This window comes from Oxyura jamaicensis, chromosome 6, assembly GCF_011077185.1.
Source record: "Oxyura jamaicensis isolate SHBP4307 breed ruddy duck chromosome 6, BPBGC_Ojam_1.0, whole genome shotgun sequence".
Classification (NCBI taxonomy): Eukaryota; Metazoa; Chordata; class Aves; order Anseriformes; family Anatidae; genus Oxyura; species Oxyura jamaicensis.
The window spans coordinates 9,615,980-9,631,204 of NC_048898.1; the positions used below are offsets into that span (position 1 = coordinate 9,615,980).

The 15,225-nt window shown below is 39.5% G+C and overlaps 1 long non-coding RNA gene across 2 annotated transcripts in view; it reads right to left on the minus strand.

The window, feature by feature from the left end:
• LOC118169056 overlaps nucleotides 1-15,225 on the minus strand; it is a 317,976-nt gene that overhangs the window by 129,128 nt on the left and 173,623 nt on the right. For both annotated transcript variants that reach the window (XR_004751902.1, XR_004751903.1), the window contains exons 2-3: nucleotides 3,075-3,254; nucleotides 1,436-1,675 (exon numbers count right to left, since the gene is read on the minus strand). This is a non-coding gene — a long non-coding RNA (uncharacterized LOC118169056). The remainder of the gene's footprint in view (nucleotides 1-1,435; nucleotides 1,676-3,074; nucleotides 3,255-15,225) is intronic.

The following is a 15,225-nucleotide window of genomic DNA, read 5'->3' on the forward strand; positions in this document are numbered from 1 at the left end:
TTTCCATCCCAGTCCACAGCTGAATACAGATGTGCATCATTCTAAACCTTTTCAAAGCGGCAATACTTTATTGTAAGTCAAAATCATACACATCTCTCCAACAAATACTCTAAAAAAAAATCCTTGTTATTTTTAAGCCAATGATCGAGCAATCAGCTTATATCCACTGCAAGGGCCTGATGGCAAGGTGGCAGAGAACACTCGGCCTGCTTGGCTAGAGCTGCGTGGCATGTGAGAAAGCTTTTAATTACAACTGTATGTTCAGCACCTGACCATCCCCTTCACATATTCCTTGGGGAATACAACTCACTGCTTCCAAACATAGCTATTCCATCTTGCCCTTTTGGATAAGCTAGCCCTGATGAAACACAGAGACTGATCATTCATAAGCCTCTTTTCCTTAATATCTTGCACCAACTACTTTCCCAAGGTGTGTTGTGTGAAAAGTACTAGTGGGTACATTTTGATACCTTATGTCTTGTTTCTCTGGAGTCCAGTCCTGGGCTAATACTGTGCAAGTTTTCTTTAGCTGGAACACACAACTGCCCATGGCTGACAGAATGCACATACATTACTTATGCTAAGCACTTTTGGGGCCCTCCATTACTGCCATGATACGGGAGCTATACTTGGATAAATGAATCACTCAGTCTTAAACTAGTGTCACCCTGCTGCAGATACTTGGTGTAAGCATTCCCCTTCATTTGGTTACTATTGCTAAATCCTCAAAAGGGGAAAGGAAGACTTGAATGGACCCCTCAGTGCTTCTGCCTGCCCCAAATCAACTACAGCATTTCTGACAGATGGCTCTGTAACCACTCTTTAAAAACCTCCAGTGGGTAAACTTCCTCTGCCTCTATATGCGATCTAGTCTAGTGCTTAATTATCTTTGTCATTAGAGCATTCTTTCTGCAAAGTTCCTCTTAAATCTGGTTTTGTTCCAATTTAAGCATGTTACTTTTTGTAGCACAACTTGGACAGAAGAACAGTTTGTTCCCCTCCCTCTTTGCAGAAATGTTTGAAATATTTAAAGAATCAACTGTCTTTTCTTTGGGCTAAAATCCATCTCCTTCCGTTTTTCCTCACAGGCCAGTAGAGTTTCAAAGTGGATAAGAGGAAAAGGCAGGGAATATGAGGTCACATTCTCTACTACTGCCTCAAATTTTATTCTGAGGGAGTTAAAGCAGAGTTAAAGGAGAGTCAAGACACTGACAGCATTTGAATTATACTCACAACTGCAAGTTTCCTCTCCTTCAGCAGTTTTAGGAGTCTTACCGAGGTAACAAAGCAGCTACCCTCAGCAAAGCAACAGAGTTCAGAAAAGCTACAGACAGCTAAGGCTACATCTGATCCTGCTACGAAAGAGTAGAAGGAAAAGCTATCTTCATTCTTTTTCTGATCACCTCTAAAGATTCACATTTACATAGTAGCAAACCTTTGTAGCTGAAGAGTTCCTCCTTACAACACAGACGACATTTCCCAAGTCACCAGGGCTGCTGGACTGACAACCCCAGCCATCAGTGAGTGCAGCTGAGGTCTCTGTGCATAGCAGAGTATTAACACTTTCTCAGCCAGTTGTTGAGTAAATGCTCCAGGTACCTTGCACCAGCCCACCTAGTGATTATGAAGTCATCCTTGGTATTTCTCTGTGCTTTAAAAATCATCCTGAGTGTCCCTGATTGAGAAATGAGCATAAAAATATTGAGTATTTACAAATAAATGCATGAATATGGAACATCAGTTTTTAAGAACAACTTTATCAACCATTGCAATGTGAAAGTTAGCTTGCTAGATTGCTATGTTAGATTTGTGTTCATTTACTTTCTACACATTAGGATTTTTACTGACCAACTCAGTACTTTGTATAATACCCATCTCTCAGAAAGGAAAGCACAGATGGAAGCTGAGCCACACCTCTGACACTGAAGTTAAACAGAGGCAGTTTGTTTAGCAGTAGGGTCCATCAGCATGAATTTGGACTGCATTGTTGCTCAAAGAGAGCTGTATAATATGCAAGGCCCACTACAAATAGAGAATTCCATAATTACTAAGATAGCTCAATAAGTTAAGAAAGCAATCTCAAGTGAAGTCTGCAGTTGGATATATGCGGACAGGCCCTGTATGTTTCTATGCTAAGCATCATGAGGAAGGAGACCATTATCATGTGTTCAACATCATCCAGAGGAAAAGACAGCTTCACAACATCTCACAGAGACTAAAAATGGTTGGCTGTATCTGCAGATAATACAAGCTAGAAACTCCATAGGTATTCTGGTGTTTTAATAAGTATTAGAAACTCCATAGGTATGGAAGTTAAAAAAATTAATAAATAAAATACTCACTATTTTCCCCTCTATAGGTTGCTAATGAGATAGTTTCTATAGATTTTTTTAAAAAGTACGCTCTACTGGACACAGAACAGTACATATGTAGGAAAGCTGCTAAACCTCATGAGAACCTTCCTGATAAATGGGTTTCCTTTAATCACACAGATAAGAAAACAGTGAATTGTATTTCATATCTAACCTTTATGGAAAAATGCAGTCAATAATCCTAAGTACTAGAATGACAGTGTTAAAGAAAACATATTTATTCTTTATCCTTCCAGCTCAATTTTGATTACTATTATTTTTAAGTGTATGGCTGAAAAACCACTATTTTATAATAGTTAGTGAAACTAGAAAAGATTAACAGAACCCAGCTTCTAAACCACAGGTCTCCAAATGACATACAGAATCTCTACTCCAGCTACCTAACTGGGTGTACACTGCATCTCGGCTCCAGCTATGGGACACTGAGGTAGAGAGCAAACAAACAATTTATCCAAGGTCACCCAGAGGCAGAGACAGCTTTGATGCCCGAGTTTAAAGCTTGTGCTCCTTTGACTAGTAATATCACTAACATTTACATCATTGCAGTCTGCTATCATGCCAGGTGAGACCCACTCTAATGCCAGCACAAGCAATTTACATGGTCTACAAAGGGCAAGCAGATTCATTCATTGCATCAGTATATATAACAGATAGAGTAAATAAAGTAGCCATAAAATAAGTAGGAAGCAAAACAGTGGTTACCTTACATTCCACATTGGTCTTAAGTGTCTCACTTTATAACAGTTTAATTCAGTTTATGAACTGTAAGGCACGTTACTTTGAAGCCATATATGTCTGTCAGAGTGAATCCTTGATCTGCCCTTGATGGATGACATTGACAGACAGTTGGCATTTCAGGACAGTCTGTGCGGCACTTCCAGGCTGTACATGGGGAAGAAAAGAGGAAAAAAAAGAAAGTAATTATGATCACCAAAGACACAAAGCTCCGCTCCTTCTGCCTTCATCCATATTCTATGAGCATTCCCCCTGCACCCTTCACCTTCCACATTATTAACGATGTATTTAAGAACGGAATAAAAACTAACACTGAAGCCACCCATCGAAGGCAGACTGGAAATGTCAGGTTGAAATCACAGGTTGCAGCATGGAAATATAAAAGAACTCCTGGCCTTTACAATTTTTTGGTCTGATTTGTGAATGAAGTGTGGATACCTATGGGAGACATTCATTTTCCAAATGGCTTTGGGCAGCATATCTCTAAATAAATACATAGGCAAGCCCTTTCTCTCTTAAAACTTTGGTAGCTGTGTTCACATTATAATTGCTAAGTGATATTTGTGTTCAAAACAACACATTAATCATGAGAGACATGACCTTTAGAAAGATAACATTCTCACTCTATGATTTTTTGTTTTTACCTTGGGACAAGATACTGCATAAGTTAAGGCAGGTCACAATACAAGTAGAAGAAAAGATGGATTCATTTAAATCATATCAGCTATAATTTCATGTAAGAAAAAATACAGTTATATGAAATAGTTTCTTCAATGTTCAGCAGTGTAGTGTTCTGTAATCTTCTGTTTTAATTACTAAATATCATTTTCACACACTGATTTTACATCTAACCAATAGTATCTTTCCAATAAAGAATAATTTGATATTAGAAGGAAGGTAGAAACTCCAGCTGAAGTCAGAATACTTGAAATGGAAAAAAAAAAAAGACTGAAAAAAGATTGTATAAAAATAAAAACAATAACGACTTTTCAGGACAATAACGACTTTTCAGGACAGGGTTGTTTTTCTTTCTCTCTCTCTCTCTCCCCCCGGCCCCCCCCCCCTTTTTCTTTTCTTCAGTGTTGTTCAAAGCATTTTTCCTGGAGAAAAAGAGAAGCAGCTTAAGCTAGAAAGACCACATCTTTCTAACAGACCCACAGAAAGCTGGCTCTGTTTTACTCCCTTTGAAAATCTCAGTCATAGAGGTCATGTAAATGAAAGTCATGATGAAAATGGCTGAAGAAAACACACACACTCCTACACTTGCACACATGCATGAACACACCTACAATTCATCAAAACTGGTGAGGAGGGCTCAGAATCTGAAAAAGTGAAGTTTATCCTTAAGAATCATCCAAGCTTTTTGGTATGAAGGGGCTTGGGTTTGTACCCTGGCTTTGCATATCCCATCCCCTGTAGTGTAGTCATGTGACCTGTTGGAAATGAAATTGCATGTCATGAAATAGTGCACAACCCCGTAAATAATTAGTGCTTCCATTTTCCAAAACAAATTGATAAAAATGATATTTCACTTAGTTATTTCAGCCTAAGAAGCTTTGCCAGACTTGTGATTTAAATTCACTCTTCTACAGCTGGAATGATAAAAAGAGAGATTTTTAAACCGAATCCCCTTGCCAGCATCAAGGGCAGGTTGGATTTATATGAGTTACAAGAAGTTCAGAGTCAGCACAAATGCCTTTTAGGATACAACAAATATTGCAAGGACTATTATTATTACTTTTTAAGGAATCTATTCAAAGTAGCCATTCTTCTAATTCACTGAAAGGAAGAACACCGTCTACAATATGTGGTGGCAGTTTCAGCCCATATATTTTAGCAGTCCTGAGTCAGGTATCTTTTGCAACAAAGGTATTCTGCATTTTAGTGGTAGCAATACGCCTGTCCAGAGAATACACAGCTGAGTAGAAACCTCAGTGATCAAGTTACTCTGAAAGCAGATATTGTCCTTGCACTTGAAAACTGTAACTCGATGGCAGATACCCATCAGTGTTTCACAGTCCCACCTCAACCTAGTTTAAGGTCAGACACTTCTGCAGAGAAATGTGAATTCACTTCATATGAATTAAAAATAAATGCAAACCTTAGCAGATAGAGGAACAGATTCTGGCAGCATTCAGCAAATGTTACTTCACAATACTTGCAGGAATCTTCAGCGACTCCTCTGAAACTTAAGGCCTGAGATCCTGTCAGGATTGCAAATGAAGTCAACCAAGCAAATCTGGCTGCTTGATAGAAAAGTAAGAGCTGAAAACAAATGCAGTTGTCAATTTTGGCCCAATGTTGGTTGCTGGAGACTGATGTATAAATTAGGGACAGAACTGCTCAAAAGTCAAAACCATCCTACAAATATTACAGTCATTCAGATAGAAGGAACGAGTCCAGGCTTATTTCAGTCCTGTTTGCTAGGAAAGAAATTCAAAGATTACCCAGATTAAACCTTACCAACTTGAGCTGTCTGCGTTTCTGCTGGCACCCTGAATTGTTGGTACACAGACTAATGAGAATGATATGACAACTACAATTTGTTTTTTGTTTCGTACATTAACAAAGTTTGTAGGTGCTTCCAAAGAAGTTTGAGGACAAGCATAATAAGGCGTGGATGATTTGGACACTAAGGGGCTTGCTGTTTGGTCACAATCGCATGTCTGGGCTGGAGCGAGAGACAATGCAGATATGTAAGTGTCCTCAGCTGCACAAAGATTTGATTATGAGGCAACAAAGTACAGCCTGGAGTGTCTTATTATGATAATGCAGTTGATCTGTGGCACCATAAAAACCAACCAAACAAAACAACAAAAGACCTTTTCAAAGTCTGCAATCCAATCCAATCATATGGTCATTTATAGCTGTCCAGATAGCCATTTCCGTACAGTAGCATATCAGGCAGATTCATTCAGAACCCCAGAAATGCCACACATCCCCACAGAAGAAAGAAAAAGAAAGAAGGGAATGTCTGGTGCAGCATAGAAATGAGGACTTTTATTCTGCTCCTGCTATTCTGGAAAGCATCAGTATAAGTAGATGCTGAGAAGGTGCAGCAGGGTGTAATTCATGTTATACATAAAGGAAGGATGATCTTCAGGTGGTTCAGCTGTCAGCATAGCTGGCCTCCTGGCTATTATCTCCATGTTCTTTTCCCTTTCATGAGTTTGCTATGTTAGCAGTGGTGCTCGGTAGCACCTCTGCTTACCCTCTCCATGTCAAGGGCAGTGTAAGCGAGTCTCCCGGGGTGAGGTGACCAGTGCCAGGAGTGGCCAAGCCTGGCAGGTACAGGGCACTCCAGGCTGTCCTCTGCCAGAGCTCTGACCTCCACTGCTGGGGGGTGCTGTTGCCACACTGCAAGGAGGACCCAGAAACAACACAGAATCACAGAATAGTCTAGGTTGGAAGAGACCTCCAAGATCACAGAGTCCAACCTCTGACCTAACACTAACAAGTCCTCCACTAAACCATATCCCTAAGCTCTACATCTAAACGTCTTTTAAAGACCTCCAGGGATGGGGACTCAACCACTTCCCTGGGCAGCCTATTCCAGTGACTAACAACCCGTTCAGTAAAGAAGTTCTTCCTAATATCCAACCTAAACCTCCCCTGGCGCAACTTTAACCCATTCCCCCTCTTCCTGTCACCAGGCACGTGGGAGAATAGACCAACTGCCACCTCGCTACAGCCTCCCTTCAGGTACCTGTAGAGTGCAATAAGGTCACCCCTGAGCCTCCTCTTCTCCAGGCTAAACAGTCCCAGCTCCCTCAGTCGCTCCTCGTAAGACTTGTTCTCCAGACCCTTCACCAACTTCGTTGCCCTTCTCTGGACTCGCTCGGGCACCTCCATGTCCTTCTTGTAGTGAGGGGCCCAAAACTGAACGCAGTACTCGAGGTGTGGCCTCACCAGAGCCGAATACAGGGGGACTCAGTAACACTGGGAGTGCTGGTACTTGCCAAGGACTCAACATTTTGCAAGCCAGCAGGCCCCATGACAGAGCTGCACACAACTGCTTGGCCAAAAGTAGCCTGAGCTTTTAGATGCTCCAGCTTTTTGTGTGTTAAACACATGTTAGAGCCCTCTAAGTGACTCTTTTCTCTTTTTGGAATAGCTTTTATTAGCTATTAGCTTAGACCATTTGCTTCATTTTGGAACTAACTGAATGTAATGTTCAAAAGTAATGTTCAAGCACACTGACAAAACTCAAGCAAAAAATCTCCACGAGTTCAATCACAAAACCTCCCAAGCTTGGTTGGCAATATTTATAACAATCCACAAAACGGGTTTACTCATGTTCCTTGTAACCATCTATAATAAGTTTGTAACATCTATTTACCATTTATTAACTCCTAAATTACCATATGCAAATGGTCCCTTAATACAAATTGTTATTTGATCTTAATTAAGGATTTTATTTCTGGCCTTTTGTGGATTATTTGAATGACTCCATAAAGAAACAACCTATTAAGTGATGTGTTTCTCGAAATAAATGGAGTGAAATATATTGCCTACATCTGCTAAAGGAACGGATGCTGTGTCCCAGCTCCTGTTCCTAATAGTGCAGCAGCACAGTGCCACATTACCTGTCATGTGTCATGACAGCCTTTCAGTGAAAACTGATCTGATTTTCTCTCCTCTCCTCCTGTAAAGTTCAATTTGGACTACGGTATCTTTGGAAGAATATTTCTTCTAATGGCCGCAAGCCTCACATGGAAAATAAATGCATAATTCCTTAAAGCTGTTTAAACTTTTGTGGTGAAGAAAACGAAAAATTTTCCCATGGTTCAGATTTCAGAATAAACATGGAGGAAATACGTTCAAACATTTACATGCGCATGTGTTCACATGTATTTTCATGACTGCAGTTTTCAATATGCTGGGCAGGTTTCTCAGCTGGTACAGCTCAGTTTAGTCCCAGTCGTTCAGTGCAAACAGTGTCTAGATGGGGGTACTTCGGTGGAACACAACCAGTTTAAACCAGCTGAGATTTGTTTCCTGGACTAGGTTCAAAAGTGTCTTGAAGCTCAAAGTGAAATTTATTAAATGTGGCTGAACTTGCTTTCATTTTAAGCTGCAGGTAAACTCTTCAAGTAATTTCAATGCAAATGCATAATTCAGCTCAGGTTCATTTGAAATGTGTGCACACAGACTAAGTATTTCTTTCAAATACTCAAACCAGATATATTTTCAGCTTCAAGTTTCATTGCAAACATTTCACACAGCTGAAACTCAAATCAAATTGCAAATTCAGATAACATTAACCTGTAATTTTAGCAAAGCAAACTCCAGAAATTGTACCTAATCTTATCACATTGCTCTTCGGGTTTTATTTCTTAAAATATCCAAAAAGACAACCCTCAAATTCACATTTAACACAACACTCTCAAGTATGCTAATTGTGATTAAGACCCTAATTCCTCCTGTAGAAATAAATCAAAGTACTCTTATAAAAAATATAGTATGGAAAAATCAAAGATTTACCTTTCATCACTTTGCTTTTAGATTCTGTCTGATTAGAAGTGGTTTGTGGAACATGCTTGAAAGGAAATGAGAAGTGGCCCGATACGTATATGAGGTTAAAGGTTTATTTTGTTTTGTTGGCCTAAAGTAGGAAAATGAGATGCATATTTTTTTTCTTTTCAGATTAATTTCAATATATGTATATCTGTGGCATACAAGTAAGCAAAAGAATTTTTTTTTTTAAAAAAAAAAAACAACAACAGTGCTAAACTTTGTAGAGGTGCGCAGACAAGGTCTATCAGTTTCTATTCTGTTTCTCAGTGTGTAACAGAATATTATAACAAATCTGTAAGAATGAGAAACATGGAACTACGATACTGCATTATTAAGCTTAGATATTATGCATAAATTCTTGAGTGGGCAGTATTATGTTATGCAGTTTGAGAGGTTACTGGACACAAAGAAGACAGTATCAGGACTGCTGAGAAAATAACACTGATTTAGCCATTCAGAGCAATGGAAAGAAAGAGAAAAATATAAAAAGTGACCATGCTTATCAGACAAGACAGTCTTGCTCTCTCTTATGGTACATTAGAGATTTAAAACTCTAGATCCTCTTTTTATTTTTCTTCCCTGCGGCAGATGAAAACAGCTAAAACCAAAAGTTTCTCCTCTACTGGAAATGTAATGGAGAGTTTTATTATTTTTTAATCATTCTGGTCTGTGATATTCTGGTCAAGTAACAAAGCCCTTCATTCCAATAAGTTACCTAGTTAATTATATCGCTGTGCTATTATTAATCTACAGTGCCAGACAAGCTTAAGTCTTCCACACTGAACCTTCAAGAGATCATTAATATGAGAAACTCATTCAGTAGCAGAAGTAAAAATACACTGCCAATGCAATTACCATGATGCAGTGCAGCCTGTGGGGGCTGATCCCTGATAAAACGCCAGCTGCTACAGACCAGTGTGCCACATCCCTCTGGAAACAGGTTTCTGTGAGCCTGCCTTCCCATTGGAAACGCCATCACCTCAATACCCCCAGGGGTCCTTAGCTTCAGCTCATTTGATGGCCCAGGCTCAGCAACCTGAAATGGTTCTTCAGCTTTCAGGTAGAGGATGCAGTCACTGACCAGGCACGGGTATCACTGGCAACAAGCTTCTCCACCATAGACTGATGCATCGGCATAGGAGTTTTTCCCCCAGAGCTTTCCTGGGGATATTTCAAGACAGGGGATGAACATAACAAACTTCATGACCTTTAATGCTCAGGAGAAGGGGATTTTAACCTCACTTTTCTGACAGAATATATTTAATCAAAGAAGAAACTCTGGGATCTACTACAACAAAGCTGACCTCGTCTACATGTGTTGAGAAATGAAAAATGGACAAACAACAAATAGCAGACAGAGATGTAGCATGGTCACTACACTCAGTGGCTGTACTAAGTGTTCTTTGGGAAGATATTTTACAGTGTTGAGTGCAATATTTACATGCCTGAGAAGGTTACACAAAGCTAAAATAGAATTGCTCATTCATATCCTGAGAAAGGTGACACAGAAATCTCTTCCTGGGATTCAGTGATCTGTAATGGCAAGTAAGGTCAGCTAAGTAGCAAGCAAATATTTTATGTTATATACCTATCTGTTAGGAATACACAAAGAATCTCTGGTTACCAGAGAGGACGTATAATCTTTTAGGTACACAGAAATTATGAATGAACAAGACCAGTAAAATGACATGTTTGAATGATTAAAAACTCTTCAAGCATTTCTTCAGCTATACACACCACCTAAATATGTATGCAATGGGAACAGAGCCAGCATTGCCTCCAGTCTAACTTGCATACTTAATTAACCTGAGAATTCACAACTAAGTCCCACCATTATTTCTCCAAATCTTTGTAATCGTCTTAAACTAAAAAACAAGCAAGCAAACAAGAAACACTATAATTACATCTTCTAAAGCCTATGCCCCTACTGTCTGCTGATAGCACAATCCAGACCAGATTTCCATATCTGACCCTTCGTTGGCTAGCTTGACAGTTGACTGCCAGGCCTGTCGTGCAGGGAATCTGAAGGCTGTTCGTGATGGAGCTCTGTCCGGTTGGAAGGTGGGCAAGAAGCAAAATTGTGCTGCAGCCACACCAAAAGCCTTTATATTTCCTAGCTCTTCTACATTTTAGACACTTGCTATGAGTTAAAAGAGCATGGGAAGAGTATGGTGTGAGGTTCAGCAGCAGTTCAGATGTAGCAGTAATGATCTACATGCACCATGACACCTAACTCATCCCTTTAGTGCTGCTGCTAGCTTTCAAAAGGAGCAATGAAACACCCCTGGTTCCAAGCACTGAAAAGCTGTATAAAACCCAGTACACTGTATAAAACCAAAGCACCCTCAAGGGGACCAGCAGATCTAAATGAGATTTTAATGTTAATAAGTGCTGACTGACCTTTTCCATTAACTTACTCACACATCTCCAGCAGACAATGGAGTACCCATAGTGTACAAGCAATAGGTTAAGTGGACAAACTCATCCTTTAGAAGGAATTAACAGATCCCAGTGAAAAATGCAATTGGCTTCCAGAAAAATAATTTTGAGCAATGTTTTTGATCAGCCCAGATCTGAATGATACTGCTGCAAAAACATTATACTTATGTGGAATTAAAAAAACATAGGGCTTGAGTAGAATTAGAGGAAATTATGCAGCTGAGACTCTAGCCTGTAGCTGAGAGTTTGTTTCCATGAGAAATATTTAGAACTCTGTTAAGTGGTTCTGACAGTAATCTGGGACTGTAGAGACTGGGGTTAAGTCTCCTGTTTTGTAACACAACCAGCAAAGTCTGATGAGTTGACTTTATCCCACTGTGCCTGCATTTCCAACCTGTAAAACGGGAGTATCATTCCTTATTTCTCAGGAAGAAATCAAGATAAATGCATTAGGCAAGCTATTCCATCCACAGCAGGACTAATAAAGCCTGTATTTTTTTCCTCCTTTCCATAACCTGCTACAGGCAATACAGGTTCTTCCAGCATCTCCATGACATCTGTGCCAGCCAAAACCCAGCATGTGCAATGCCTAGCTCAAGTACCAGTTGGCCAGCCACTGCCTCCTTCTGACTGGCACACCAGCTGCTCCCATGTACAACAGCTCAGTTCTGCCAACTTGCCCCTTAGTAAACAGTCACGTACGCTTTTCTGCTCTACCCTGCTTCCATTTTTAACAAAAGCTGTAGGAACATGTGTATCTACAACTTCTGCTCTCTTTCAAGTTTAGCTGCAACTGCCTCATGATTGAGAAGTTCCCACGAAGCGATCATGTACGGGCCAGATGCATGGACTTGTGTCAGCAGAGATCAGCCTTGCTCCGTTTGGGCCCTTTGCAGTGCAAATGTCGCTTCAGTGGAGCCAGCCCACAGATTAACATTTCTTCTGATTGAGTAATTTGCAATGCAGTAACAAATTAGAACAGCCCCTCCCTTATGGACTAACCTATTCTTGCAATAGGTTACACCTATGGTCTAATCTAATCTTGCAAAAATGAAACGGTAGGTCCTGTATTTTTAAAAAATGGAAGTTTGAAATATCAGGGCTAATTGTAATGTACAGCTAGGGGTCCATGAGGTGTGTTCAACTAGTTGATGTTTTCTTTAAGAATTCAGTTAGTTAAAGTACAAGATTCCCACACTAATGTCATTATCCTCTGAAGGTAATGTAAGCAGAAGATCAATGTTAGTATTACCTCAAAGTATCACCACTTAAGCTGACAGAAGACAAATTAATCTGATATTCACCGAGTCTACAGAGTGGGCAAGTCAGCAACAGCTAAGAAACAGGGTTACAAAAAGCATGAAAGAAGTCTGCACTTATGAGGGGCTCTTTCATCATAAGCTGCTTCTCTCTGGAACAGTTCTTGTAAGGTGGTGCTGAGCCACACATTAAAATGGATTTCACTGAATGAAATCATTAATGAGCCAGAGAGAAATCTATTATTCCTTGAGACATTAGAAATGACAGGAATAAGGCTGGCCTGCACTGATACTCTCAACCAACTGAAACCCTCTATATTCACTGAAATAAATGCAATGGAAACCAAGTGCAGGTGAGATCCCAACAATATAAGGAAAAGAAAAGGGAGGGGAGAATTGGTTAGAATTACGTTTTCCCCATTCTCTGACCACCTGACAAGGCTTAGTGTGCTTTGGCTTCTCTTCTTTTTCTTAGCTGGATGTTTTTCATGAAAATTTTCTTAAGACCACCATTTTATTCAAAGACAAAGTTCAGAACCTGAAAAAGGCTTGTTTGGAAACCCTAACGGAGACTTATTTTTTCATCTACTTCTTCCTTTATTTGAACTAACTCAATCAATCAGATATAGGTGTCATCATCTCAATGGTTAAAACATCTAAAATATCTACGGTTCCATTCATTATGTGCCTTCAACTACCAAAAGAATTGCTTAAGTTGTCTTCTAAATGCTGTTGCTTATCATCTGACCTGTAGCATTAATAATTGTGACTCCTCCCTTCTGTGAAGGCACTGCCAGAGAAGATAGAAACCTAAGAGCAGTCATCTAAGGTAAGTGCCAGAATTCACCACTTTCAACACCAAGTCAGGTCTTCAGATAGTACAGCGAGCAAACAAATTTAAGTAAAATGGGTGTAGAAACCTATACCAGAGTGCGTAAAGAAACTACAGTTACCGTGACCGGTACAGCAGAATGTCTAGTTGCTGGAAATGTTTGGCTTTTTCACAGAATCACAGACCTGATGAGGTTGGCAGGGACCGCTGGAGATCATCTAGGCCAACCACCTCCTCTCAAAGCATGGTCTCCTACAGCAGGTAACTCAGGATGGCATCCAGTCAGGCTTTGAGCATCTCCAAGGATGGAGACCCCACAACATATCTGGGTGTTTCAGTATTTGGTCAACCTTACAGTAAAAAAAATAATAATAAAAAATCCTATGCTTAAACACAATTTATTGTATTCAATTATCTGTATACTAAGATCCAAATCATGTTACTCTGATTCTTGTCATTGCATAGCCTGAAAAGTCTTCTCCTAAGGATGCAATGATTACAAAAGCCCGTTAAGACACAGGCAACACTTGCAATATAACGACACATGACAACTGACATCTTGGGACCACTAGCATTACAGTAGCATTTTTTTGAGACATACTTTGCTGCATGTCTTTGGTGAGCTGGCCCAGGAACCACAGAAGATAAACTGATTTGGTTTGTGGTATATAGCAGTCCTTAGTGTAGGCAGCATTTTGAGGGATAAAAAGCAATTGCTGACAGAAGCAAATTAGATTTGGCTGTTGTCTGAATTTGTCTAGTACATGAGAAAAGCCACAAGGCCTTCAACCCATATATGACTGTTCTTGCAAAGCTCTGTAAAAACCAACATGACAGTCAGAAATTGTATGACTTTAATGTACTAGAAAAACAATCATTTTGTAAAGATGTTTCACTTAGGGTTCTTCACTTTACATGATAATTATACTCCATTCTGGAAAAAGAAAATAAATATCAGGAATCAACTTTTCTTCAAAAACAACAAGGAATTTCACAAGGGTAAGTAAGGAAAGGCAGATCATTGACTTTTTATAAGAGACCTTGGATCTGAATGTCAAGATAGTAGGAACACAATGTCCTAGAAAAAAAATAATAATAGCGTCAGTTCTGCCAAACAGTTATGCAAGTGTTTTCACCTTTTTTTTTGTAATGAGTCTACGGATGACCACCTCTTTATTGGCCTCACTATGCAGAAGTGTTTACAGGCTTCTGTACCTACAGTACCTACAGACTGTCATAACCCAATACAAGAATACATCTGCATGCTTATAAGAAAGAGCTGGTGGCTTTGTGTCATCTTTGCATGTCACAAAGACAATTTAACTAACTTGACTATTTTTTCATATTTATTTATTTTTTTTCCTAGAACACCATAAACAAGATTGTAAAATGATCAGCACAAGTCTGCCTTCAAAAATCCTTCACTTTCACGTAAATGCAACTAGGTATTTAAAAAGAAAAAGAAAAAACACCACACACACACACACACAAAACAAACAAGCAATAAAACCCAAAGAACTTAATCGGACTGAAATGCCTTAGGAGGAGGCCAGATACCACATAACCCTTTGTACCTCTGTGATCTGTTCTGACTGCTCTGTTATCTTGGACACCTGCACTATTTCAGCTATCGTCTGTCTTTATGATATCAAACTCTGAAAGATCTTTTTTTATGTGCTTAGAAAACACATAGCACCATGAACTTTACTGAAATCTAAGTAATTTATCATTACTATGTCATCATCAAGAACTTTACATAGAAGCAATAACTATTTTTCTTTGCTTAATGTTCTCCCAGTTCTCCTTCCCTTCACTGAGACACTCAGAATTTTAAAGCTATGCCGCCCACTCTCTCATGTCCCAGCCCCCCTTTCTCTGCATATGCAACCAAATATGTTGCATTTTAATAACTCTCAATTTTTATAAAGGAATCTCATATGTTTGGTCTTTCTCGTAGTAGTTTATTTATCCAAAACTCTTCCATTTTGGCGTTGATATCTTTCTGATAAAGCAATATCCTGAACTTAGTGCAATTTTCCAGACACTGCCACGCTGGAGCCAAGTCAACATG